This window comes from Bidens hawaiensis, unplaced genomic scaffold (assembly GCF_021521415.1).
Source record: "Bidens hawaiensis isolate Kalapana, Puna unplaced genomic scaffold, B.hawaiensis_p1.1 tig00077632_1, whole genome shotgun sequence".
NCBI classification, from domain to species: domain Eukaryota; kingdom Viridiplantae; phylum Streptophyta; class Magnoliopsida; order Asterales; family Asteraceae; genus Bidens; species Bidens hawaiensis.
In genome coordinates, this window is record NW_027506729.1 from 16552 (window position 1) to 28107 (window position 11556).

Genomic DNA, 11556 nt, shown 5'->3' on the forward strand with positions numbered 1-11556 from the left:
TAAGAGGGAGTTTACTACATGGCTAGGTAAACTTCCTAGTCCATTCTTAAATTGACAAGTGTGAGGCTAAGCATAAAGCTTTTAATGATTAGACCAAGGTAGTCATACATGATGAATCACCTATGTGAGAGAGAAGTGGGGTCGCTTTGAATGGTGTTGTTGGGCACAATACTTAATAGCTCTTGCAGAATCAGTCTAATGTTCATGACAATAACGAACATAACTATGAGGACTTGACTTTGTCAGGGAGAGTCTTGTGTAAAGTTTATTGGCGTCTACACAAACGACTAACGAGTTCAAAGACATCGCTATCTACTCAGAGCCAGTGGGCTAAGTACGCTTCATAAGCAAAGGTTCAAATGGTAACATCTACCTATTGTTTGCAAGATTCAGCTGATTAAATCTAATCGGAATAATGTTGATTTGATCTCCATTCATGTGGGGGATTGTTGGAAGTTTTAAGTGTAAGTGTGTGAATGAATGTCCAAGTGGTGAAAGTTTGTCCCACATCGGGTTGGGAACAAATTGAAGAGTGGTTTATAAGGTATAGCCTTTACTACTCATTTGAAGATTTATGATATGTTTTACCACAAGTCCTACCTGTGCGCAAGGGGGGTACAAATTTGGGTTTCTGGACTAGAAATACTTCAACTCGCGCGTGCCCACACGTTCCGCGAACTCGAAAGCAGCTCCGAAAACCCGGGCTCGCGTGAGGCAATTTTGCATTCATTTTTTAGATTCATTTCATAACTAAACTGTAGGTCAATGATTATAAATCATCATTATGATGATTATTATTTTCGGTTTCAACTGCTGCACCAATGACCATTATTTAAATTTTATTACACTTTAGTGATTATTATTCAGTAATGATTTCCAGTTATGACTTTGTGGCTATAAAAGCATAAGCAATGCATTAACTCAAAACACACAGCTCTCTCTTCCTCTCTGCTACAACATCATTATGGTTTCGTTTCGAGCAAGTGATCAAGTCCGACAGTACATTGCTACCGCTTCGAACCGGCGTACCATCGGAACAGACCACGAATCTGTTTAAGTGAATTGTGTCAAACACAAGCCCGGTTCACTGTTTCATATTTTGTTTGTTTCTTGTTTCGAGTTTTATTACACAGGATTAGTAACACTAACATATTAGATTAAATAATACTTATTAAAACTTTGAACTATGACATTCATTTAGAACTTTAGTATAACATTACAATAAACCTTATATTCATTTAAGAAAACATTACATTTTGTGAGTAACCCTCATATTCATTTAAAAAAACACTACATATGTATTAGTGTCGTTAAATTCATTTCATATTTGATTTTGCTTCTAAACCAAATTATGAATGTATCATGAGTATATTGTTGTTTTTAATCAAATAAATTTAGATATTATTTGTAAACCTATCTTTTACGTTTTGATCACTTCATTCATAAATATACGATTTATAAATATGATGTTTCTGAAATAATAAACCCAAGTACTATCTTTTATGTGCTTATTTGCCTTTCCTGTTTTGACAAAATCTTACAATTCCACCACTCGTTTATTGTAGACGTTCTCCAGACAGAAAATGATCCTTCTATAGAATATGCAACAAACAGTTGAAATTGATTTTGCATATATGTATTGGAAAGAAGTTGAAAGAGGGCACAAAAGTTAACGTAGAAGGCGGTTTGCACTGACTTTGCAGGACTGGTGAGGGCCGGGTTCACTTCGTCAAGTTGGAGGCACTTTAGTGGCCCCTAAAATTACTTTCACTTGTTACTTTATATTATCATCATTCAGATATATACATGCAATATGTAATCGAAATATTTATATATGTAGTATATTAAATAGTTCTTTTTATTTCAATTTTTTAATAACAAATATGTGTTTATGTGATGAGGCGTTTTATTTCTTTCAACAAGTAACTCTTTGCGGTGGCAGATCTACAGTAGTAATGGGTGGTTCCCTGGAATCACCCGAGTTTCGAAATAATAGTGTATGTATATATAGAAAATACTAAAGAAACCACCTTATAAATTAGGAAGGAACCACTAAATTTATATCTGAAGCGTTAGTCCAGCCGGTAGATTGGTGGTTTTGAAACCTGGAGGTCACAGGTTCAATTCCCGTCTCTAGCTTAATTGTTTTGACTTTTTTTTTACTAACTCAACCTTATAATAATTAGGGTTTTATAATTAACACACAGATACAACAGCGCCTCCCTCCCCTGACCCTCTTCAAACCTACCAGTCGTCCCCATCCAGCCGTTCTCCGACCACCGCGGCAGCGCCGCCGCTTTTTCGGCCGACCAGTACACTCATCATGCCTTCTACTCTTACTCGAAGCTCGATTGCTCGAATCCTCCCACTTTGAAGTTAAGTTTACATTCATTGTTAAATGTTAAATGTTCTTGACTTCTTGTTAATTGTTCTTGTTTGTTTACTACTTAATTGTTAATTTGTATGTTAAATTTAGTTTTAGATTGTTGGTTTTAATTTGTTAGTTTTTGTTAATTTCTTATTTTTTAGTTTGTTAACAAGTTTCTTTACCTGCGGTCGACGCGCGGGGAGTCATAAGTGTTACATAGTGCACCGGGTAATCTAGTCATACCATGAGCTCTTTCACCCATACACAAGTTGTAGATAATGCAATGGAAGTATTAGAAAAATATACTTATGTTGAAAAGCCTAGTCACATTAGGACCTACACCTATAGTTTGGTAGATGTTGACAATCATCATCAAGCCTTGAACCTGCAACTTTCCCTTATTTTTACAATACCCATATAATGCATCATCATCAAAGTTCCAAGTAATATCTAAACATTCTGTTGAGATATTTTAAAAATACACCAGATTTAAAAGTTATGTTGATGGAATAGACTAATTCACCAACAAATGGAGCAATAATGTTATTAATCAAATATATAAATTCAGTGTCATAGTGTATGAAATCATTTCAAATTATCCACGGATTTCAATTAAATTTAGCCCACTAAAAGTATAATGAGATGACATAGATGAACTTTAATGACGATGTCTCTATTATTATTTTATCGTATTTTTATTACATAATGAACTTTGCCCGATCCATCGAATCAACCCGAACCTCAAACCGACCCGGATTTTTTTATACCCGACTCTATGAAATTGAAGAATCTAATAGTAGTGCACCACCTGAAAAAAATTCTTTGATCTGCCACTGACTATGTGGCAATTTGTCTAGAACTTATTTTTAAACTTCTGGTTGTGTGTTAAGCACTTACATAAGCATTGAGGAAATCGGTTCGGATTAAGTGGGATTGGTAATTGATGACGGCGTAGCCTAAGCTTCAAAGCTAAAGCATTAGTAAACATTTCGGATTAAGCACTTCAAGAGCTTGATCACTTCCTCATCTATGATGTGTTGTGAATAGTAAAGTTGAAACTTTATATGTAAAATAGGTATGAAGATTGGACACATTCAAAGATGAGTGTTCTCCCAGAAAAAACGAGACTAGGTGTAGTTTGGTTTTTAAGATATAAATTATATGTAGTATGTGAATCACATCTGTAGACCTCTATAAAAGGAGAGGTGGCCCAAATGTCGAATGTTTGTAATAATAAGACTGTTTCTTTTTAACTTCTGCAGACTGATAAAATAAACTGATTTTTTTAAACTTAAAAGAATTTTTGAACATTGAAACCAAAACCTAGGACTTTCCAATACGAGTTCCCAAAGGCTATATACACTGATTTCAAATAAAAAAAAATTGAAGGCTGTTAGGTAGCGTTTGTTATGCGGTAATCACAGAGCGAATGAAATTATTCATTTCTTTGGAATGAAAAAGTGGTATTTGTTTGCTTAATGGAATGGAATCATCCATTACATATGGAATCCCATTCCATCAAAATCATTAATCCCCCCCCCCTCTTTTTTTTCCATTTCATTCCTCCTTCACCTTACTTTCTCAACAACACCACCACCTAACAACAACAACCACCACCACTACCATAGCCACCACCGTTGCCGCCACCACTAGCACCGCCGCCGCCACCACTACCATTGTAACCACCACAACCATTGTTGTCGTAATCACCGCAACCGTTGTCACCATCGCCGCCTGACCATCACCGCCACCACCATTGTCGTTTCCTGACCATCCCCACCTTACCTCCACCACATTCGCCGCCACCTTACCATTGCCATCACTACCAATTCTTGACCACCGCCTTTGCCGCCTGACAGTTACTACCACCACCGTCGCCACCACCATTTTCGTCGCCGAAGTTACCACCACCACCATCGCCATTGCAGTTTTTGGATACCAAACGACATTAACTAATAATTCATTTCATTCACATAGGTTAACTAAACAAAAAAAATGTATGGTAACGATCCATTCAATTCCCTTGTTCATTCAATTCCTTCTCCCATTCCATTTCCCCTTCATCCCATTACCTCCAACCAAATATACTCTTAATGTCGCTTACAATCAGCATCAAAGTTTAAAAGACACGACATGCCATGATGGAGAGCATCAAGGATAAGAAGTAGCGAAGTTCGGTACATCAAGTTTATGCCTCGAGTGTTGAATTTCAATTGGTGGAGTATGGGTTGGGGAGGGGCGGCGCTTGAAGATTTGTGACAGCTGATGGAATAGCGGTGGTGACTAGGGTTGATAGTCTGTAAAGGGGAGCGATAGTTTATGAGTTTAGTGATGTATAATAACTTATGCATCTTTTCGGTGCTAAAATAACTCCAAATAAGCGTATATCGGCAATAATATTAGAATAAATAACTATCACTGTTTATAATTTCTATCTCTAGGTAAATATAACCTTAAAGAATAAAACAAGCTGATATACGAGAAAAATGGAGAAAACGATGAAAACAAACTCAACACACCCCATGGTGTATAAAGTCATGGCCATGTCAAGAACTTACGAAGAATAGAGATTATTTTAGAAGACACAACATGGTCATGTTGATATCAACACACCCCATGTTAGAAGAAAAAAGGAAAACACAAATAAAAGCATCTGAAGATCAACATGGCCATGTTCAACATAAACAAGCCCATGTCTAAAGTACAAGAGAAATGACAAATTTGGACTCTTCTGGACTCACCACGACCGTGTTCAAAGGTCAACACGGTCGTGTTCTCTCTCCTGATGTACCATCTGACATTGTGCATTATATATAATAAGACAAGATGATCAACACGGTCGTGCCAAACTCAACACGGGCTGTGTTAAGTCCCTAGTTCATCCTATAAATTGAATGTTCATCTTCCACATTCAATAGACCTTCAACAACATTAAATTCACTCCACCCACCTCCGTTCTCCACCATTAATTAATGAATTATCCCATTCATTCAACCTTTGAAGATCAAGGAGATTAAGCTCTTGGAAGAAGTCATTATTATCAAAGATTAGTCATCTAAATTGGTTAGATTGTTCTAAATTGATCATGTTTGTATCTATTATGTAGATGAATAACATTATGTTTATTATTGGCTAAACTTTCATAGTATCATCTTGGTTTATAATGAATCTTAATTTAAGTTTAATAATATTGGTTAAAAGTATGATCGGTTTATAATAAGTTAAGGTTATATTGTAATTATCACTAGATGAGAAATGTTAAAATACTCTTAAAAGATACCCCAAGTGCCGAGATTAACAATAAGCCGAGGAATTGCTATTTTGTGAGGCCTTGGTTAATAAACTTTAAAAGAGACACCATGTACCGAGTTGGATGATAAGCCAGGGAGCTGTCATTCTTGTAAGGTCTTGGTTGAGAAAAAAACATAAATCCTAATATGAACATGGACCAAATGAAGTATTAGTAGTAACTGATCATCTTAAAATGAGAATTATTGAAAATGTTGTGAAAACGGATTGTTGACGTTTATCCACTAAAATCGGTTAGTTACTTGTCAAGTGAGTGTAAGCCATGTATAGGGATACAATCAGTTAATTACTAAAATAAGTTAATCACTACCAGATGTCCCAACTTTTAACTATTTTTGTCTCAATGGGCCTCCGTTAAAATACACTTAATGTCGTTAAGTTTTTTCCGAGTTTCAACCCAATGGTTTAGGCTTTTGACCCGAAGAATGATACGATTCAACTGATGTAATGCTTATCTCTAAACAGTGATTCAAATGACTTGATTATTGTTAATGGGAAATTCAAACACCTGGATTGAAACATGGTTTCTTCGTTTGGATCACATTTCGAGATAACTTTTACATCCGTCGACTCGTATCGTTCTCTCGATCAAAAGCCCTAAAAATAAATTTGAAACTCGGAAAAAAACTTACGACGTTAAATGTTTTTAACAGAGGTCCATTGAGATAAAAAAAATAGTTAAAAGTTGGGACCACTAATAGTGATTTTTAAAGTTATGATTATTATCGGTCAATAAACAAATGTTTGGATTATTATTTACAATTTGCCTATTTTAAACAACTCTTGGATGGTTATTACATGATTTCTATAACTGTCTAAGAGTTGTGTGAGTGAATACTTGGTAATTCAAGGTTGATCATTTACAACTTAACTACTCTTAATTGGTATTTTAAGTATAATGAAGAGGTTAATTTCTGAAAGTATCAAAGACAACTCGCTTAGTAATTTAAGAGGTTGTCTCATCTTATAGTAAGTTATCCTATAAATACTTCTTATAAACCACTTGCTTACATAAAATGATGCTTTAGTGAAAGTCATGAAGTTATGCATATCTTTCTTATTTAACACAACCACTTATTAACATATCAGTATGTAACATGACAACTAATTAAGGGGGTGTTTGGGATTCCTTATTAAAGGTGAAAAGAACTTTTTATGATAAGTTGAAAAGGTCTTGTGACTATTTGATAAGGAGTTTTAAAAAAAATGTTTGGATTAACATAAGTCGATAAGTTATTTTTTTAAAAGTGTTTGGTTTAACTTATTGATGTAAAATGACCAAAAAGGACATTTTTTTACAAGTGAATAAGTTATTTTTAAAAAGTATTTCGAATTGTTTATTTATACCATTTTATACCTTTTTCATCTCTAGCATATTGAAAAAGAAATTACAAAATATACATCATAAATTTTTTTTTTGCATATATTATAATTTTTTGATTAAACCATAATAATACTACATTCATAAATGTTAAAAAAACACCAAAAATGCACAATAATAACAAAACAATGTCATACTACATTTCGCTTTGCGATTCCATTATTTTTTGCGCAATAGCATCTCTTATCGCTGCCATAAGCATAACATCATCAGCCGTACGATTTGTAGCCGGAACTTCTTCATGATCTTCATCACTACGACATATTCTATGGGATTGTAAGATTCTTGTTGGGCAGTTTAAATGCTTCATCAAACCTACCGGCCTTTCTAATAAAGTTAGGAATAGCCATCGATGCTAAGACAATTTTCACTTGGTGATCGTATGTGTAATTAACATGCATATCGCTCAATAACGCCCACCTAGCTTTCCACACTCCAAAAGTTCGTTCAATGATATTCCAGAATGATGAGTGGTAATAGTTAAATGTTTCTTTTGGTCTGTGAGGAGCACGCATAGCGCTAGTTTGTCCACGTCAAAAATCCGGTATATGATAACGAATGTTCGCACCTTTGTATGGAGCAAGATACCCTTTAGTATTTGGGTATCCGACATCAACAACGTAATATTTTTCTACAAATAAAAAAAAGTTGTGAGTCGTTTCAAACAAGTATAATTAAAACCGAACCGAACCAAACCGTTACTAACAAGTATAACCATCTAAAACCGAAACCGAATCGTGGATAATTAAAACCGAACCAAACCAAACCGTTACTAACGGTTTGGTTCCGGTTTGGTTTCACGGTTTCGACTTATCGGGACTTTATAAAAAACTGAATAGAATATACAAATATAAACTTAGTTCAATATAAACTGAATAGAACTTGAAACCGAGCTGCAAGCGCATAATAAATCCTTCAATTCCAATTTGGTGGAAACCAAAAGTTTGCAACTTAAATTATAGCAAATGGAATTAAATCTAATATACATATAATAAATCTTCTAATATAGAACACATAAACAGACCGTTCAAATCGGACCATTACTAACGGTTCGGTTTGGTATGGTTATAATTGGTAACGGTTCGGTTTGGTTCGGTTATAATTTTCAACAATTCGGTTTTGGAAACATAAGCGTTACTAAAAATTACTAAAATTACTAACCACCCGTTGGATGTGGAAACTTAAGCTCCGGCCTCTGTAAGGCTTCATTGAAGATTTTCGTGTCATGTGCAGTCCCCTCCCATCCGGCCCATACAAATGTAAAGCACATGTTGAAATCACAACCCGCCATTATATTTTGTGTGGCATATCCCTTTCGACCAACGTACTTCGGTTGGTCGTTCAATCGAACCGATGCCCTCACATGTGTCCTGTCAATAGCGCCAATACAATCCTACAAATACAAAAAATAAAATAATTAAAGCATTTGTTAAAGTAACCGGAACATTGAAAACCTTGAACATTAGATTATACCTTGAACATTGGATAATATCGAGGATTATTTAATATATGTGCGGGTACATCATCATTATAGTTTGCGGCTGGCTTGATTATTTCAACACTCATCTTAAGCACAGATGCTAAAACTTTATAGAAATGCCTATGAATGGTTTCCCCGGAATGATTAAAAGATTATTGGACAAACCTATACGTACACCCATGAGCCAAAGTCATCAAAAATATTCCGACCGACTCCTCAATAGAAACATTACGGGTTTGTGTCAGTCCGTATCTAGTAACAAGATCTACGCATAACTGTCTAAAAACTGGTACATCTAGTCGAAATATTTCATAACATCTTCTAGGATGACCATTTAATATTTCATTAATAAACATGTGCCCTGTGCGGTCTGACGTACGACATGGCGTTCGTTCGTTACAAAAGTCACGAGCTAATATTATCCCTTTGACAACTAATGCACATAACCTTTTGAGTTCTATATCCACTCGTCCACCCCATATTCTTCACCATCATCATGCAAATGAGAGTTGTCACAATCCATCCTATATAAATATAAAAGATTCAAAACAATAGACATTAATGTCAAGCCATAATACACATATAAATTGTAAAACAAATATAAGTAGAATAATGTCAAACGATAACACAATTATAAGTAGAATAACACATAAGGTCAAACGATAATACAAACATAAAACGTAGAACAACAACACATAATGTCAAAACAATAAGATAGAATGTAAAACTACTAACTAGTCTTCAGAAGTAACTTAAGGAGCCCCATGTTGGATTCATGAGTCTTTGGATACATAAAAGCATCACGGTTTTGCTTTTCGATTTAAACACGCAATGCACTTAAATACTCATCGGAACATTCTTCGAAACCGGGAAAAGTGATGATAATGCTAATGCAATCTTCAATTGTTGGGTAGGAGTCATTTGGTGGAAACGTTTGTGTGCTTTTTGTTGATAAGACTTTCATTATGCCATCTATCTTTTCCTCCAAAGATGAAGCTTTGCTCTTGGTTGAACGCTTGTTGGCAACATCATTAGACTTCTTCCTTTCACCAGAACTACTTCCAGCAAAACTAGCAAACAAAGGCACATTAACACCCAAACTTATTTCATCACTGTCTCCCTTGCCATTGTAACAGAGTCATAGCTTGATCTCCTACGGCAACCAAATCCCGAAACAAAGAAGCGTAATGCGTTTCAAATATTTCCAAGTTTGCATCCCTAAATTTAGCAAAGTCTTTATCTACCTAAAAGATAAATTAGATAACATGAACAAACATGAACTAAACAATTATCTACCTACTGATTACTATACAATATAGTCTTCAACTTTCTTTTTTTCTTTTTCTTTTTTTTTACAAACAAAGATGGGTTACTGTTGATGAAATATGAAGTCATTATTTTTGTTTTTTAAAAAACCATACAGCAAAGTCATTACAACAAACTTTCTTTTTAAATAAGACCTTCAACTTTTTTTTTTGTTATCATGTAAAATCCATTATGCATTTAGCAAAGTCAATTTTTTTACAAACCATTATGCATTCATTTTTGACATGGGCTCAGTTTAGAGATAAACCTATGTATAAAGAAAAAAATGATTACAGTCGCCGAACCGATTAACACCCCTAACTACAAATGATTAAAAAACAGTAGGAGTGTAGAACTTACCTTTATTTTCTCATCCCACCACGTAGGCGAAGCATCGATTAAACTTCTCGTCCCACCAATCCCCGTTTCATGTCTCATCAAACGGTCATAAAGCTTCCATTCTTTTTTCATGACGTCCCATTTGTTTTTAATTTGTTTCTCATCAAAGGTTATGCCCGTTTTTTCATGCATGGTTTGAACTATATTCTTCCACCCAATCTTACTAAAGTGAGTACCGGGTCTATTCCCTTTTCTAAGTTCAAGCAAGCACACGTCGATAAACTCCTTGAACGTATCATTACCCCACAAGACTTTTTTGTTTTCCGTACTCTTAAGCATACTATATCCATGATTCATAAACAAACACATCCCATATACCAAGGTGAACTGTAAGGCCCAGTTACCGGTAGCCCTACTTTCCTGTTGGATTTACTCATAAACACAGTTCTAAATATCAGAGTTAATTAAAACATTCGCGGAATATAAAAGCTTTCATAAAATATTTCATAACAAAACACATCTTGTCTTAAAACGTCATCTTGTCTTTCAAAATAAACAAAACAATAAACTTAAACGTCTTGAGTCTTCCGATGCCAGCCTCTTATTCAATGCCACGTGTCTTCTCAAGCGAGCTGCCTCATCCTACTCACCTGCGTGCATACTAAAAGTTAGCTACGCTGAGTGAGTTCTAGTTAATCATACATTATACAATACACATAAACTTATATTCTTTCATTCATACTTTCATACTTTCTTTTGTATTAACTTACTTTCATATCTTACGTTATAAAGAGCATTACGCCCTACATTCCTCGAGTATTATTAGGGCTCGGTACCCTCCTTCCTCGAGTATTTTATGGCTCGGTACCCTCCTTCCTCGAGTATTATTAGGGCTCGGTACCCTCTTTCCTCGAGTATTATTAGGGCTCGGTACCCTCTTTCCTCGAATATTAGTAGGGTTCGGTTCCCTAGTTCTCGAATATTAGTAGGGTTCGATCCCTTTTCGTTACCATACAACCATACATAATACCTCGAGCATTATTAGGGCTCGGTACCCTTTTCATAACCATACAACCATACAGCCATCATTTCCTTCTTTTATTAACTTTATCACGTTCATACATATAAGCATACATATCATACTTACCTCATGCATAGCGTTACAACCCGACAGTACGTGCAATATCCGAAGATCGTTCACGTACCATCAAGCAATCATTCATACATTTCACATTATTCACATAAGACATACACTTATCTCTTAGGATAAGCGTATTAACAAACATATTGAGTATGCACACAGCCCCGAAAACATAACACATAAATGGGGCTAGAAACTCACCTGAATCCTGTTACGCTCTCCGTTAATCATTA

At 35.1% G+C, this 11556-nt stretch overlaps 1 pseudogene across 1 annotated transcript; it reads right to left on the reverse strand.

Annotated features, from left to right (window-relative positions):
- Positions 1-7324: 7324 nt before the first annotated feature.
- On the reverse strand, positions 7325-8624 carry LOC143618468 (uncharacterized; annotated as a pseudogene). The gene is made up of 3 exons (XR_013151015.1): positions 8532-8624; positions 8220-8451; positions 7325-7689 (listed from the first exon to the last, which is right to left on the reverse strand). The product of XR_013151015.1 is annotated as an uncharacterized LOC143618468 (transcript).
- Positions 8625-11556: the final 2932 nt, after the last annotated feature.